Here is a 1,388-nt window from a genome sequence, read left to right as displayed (position 1 = left end):
CATTGGAAAAAGACTCTGATGCTGGGAGGGATTGGGGGCAGGAGGAGAAGGGGACGACAGAGGATGAGGTGGCTGGATGGCATCACTGACTCGGTGGACATGAGTCTGGCTGAACTCTGGGAATTGGTGATGGACAGGGAGGCCTGACGTGCTGCGATTCATGGGGTCGCAAAGAGTCGGACACGACTGAGCGACTGAACTGAACTGATGTATTATACAATTACATAAAATTATATATACAACTTCATATTATTATATTTTTGTCAGAAATGTGGGCCTTCTCAAGTCTTTGAGATTAGAGCTGTTGAGAACAGCCTGTCACTTCATTTACCCGTGGTTGATACCTAAGTGTGCAAATGTGCATACACACACAGATAAATAAAACTAGATGTTTTATTTCCTCTCAGCCTAACTTCCTGACCAGGGATGAATAAGGTGAATCCCATGATCTCAGATTCAGCTCAGTGAGACTTATTTGGTACATGCGGGAAGAAAGGATGGAGAAACACGCTCCTGGATTTTACGCGAGAACACACTCAGCGCCCTCTGCAAACGTGACCGACGTGAGGAGCACTTTCATCATCAGCGATTTTAATCACGATTCTGTTCCCTGATTTCATCAAACTGACCAATGAGAAGAGGTTGCAGTGAAATTACAGAAGTCCATCCTCATCCTCCTACTGATGCAGCAACAGCTGAGGTAGAAGATCAGTCATAGCTCAGCCGATTAATACCAGAATCTAAGTTTTCACTGATTATTTTATTCATGTTTCTAAGAAAGCTGCTGAGGGACTTCCCTGGTGGTTCAGCAGCTAAGACTCCATGCTCCCAGCGTAGGGGGCTGGGATTTGATCCCTGGTCAGGGAACCAGATCCTACATGCACCAACTAAGATCAATTCACTTTAGTCGCTCAGTCGTGTGCAACTCTTTGTGACCCCATGGACTGCATACCAGGCTTTCCTGTCCATCACCAACTCCCGGAGCTTACTCAAACTCATGTCCATCGAGTCGGGGATGCCATCACACTATCTCATCCTCTGTCGTCCCCTTCTCCTCCTGCACTCAATCTTTCCCAGCATCAGGGTCTTTTCAAATGAGTCAGTTCTTCCCATCAGGTGGCCAAAGTATTGGAGTTTCAGCTTCAGCATCAGTCCCTCCATTGAACACCCGGGACTGATCTCCTTTAGGATGGGCTGGTTGCATCTCCTTGCAGTCCAAGGGACTCTCAAGAGTCTTCTCCAACACCACAGTTCAAAAGCATCAATTCTTCAGCGGTCAGCTTTCTTCACCGTTCAAGTCTTACATCCATACATGACCACTGGAAAAACCATAGCCTTGACTAGACGGACCTTTGTCGGCTAAGATCTGGTGAAGCCAAATAAATAAA

The sequence above is a fragment of the Bison bison genome, unplaced genomic scaffold (assembly GCF_000754665.1).
Source record: "Bison bison bison isolate TAMUID 2011002044 unplaced genomic scaffold, Bison_UMD1.0 scf7180017864527, whole genome shotgun sequence".
Classification (NCBI taxonomy): Eukaryota; Metazoa; Chordata; class Mammalia; order Artiodactyla; family Bovidae; genus Bison; species Bison bison.
This window is presented reverse-complemented; position numbering follows the sequence as displayed.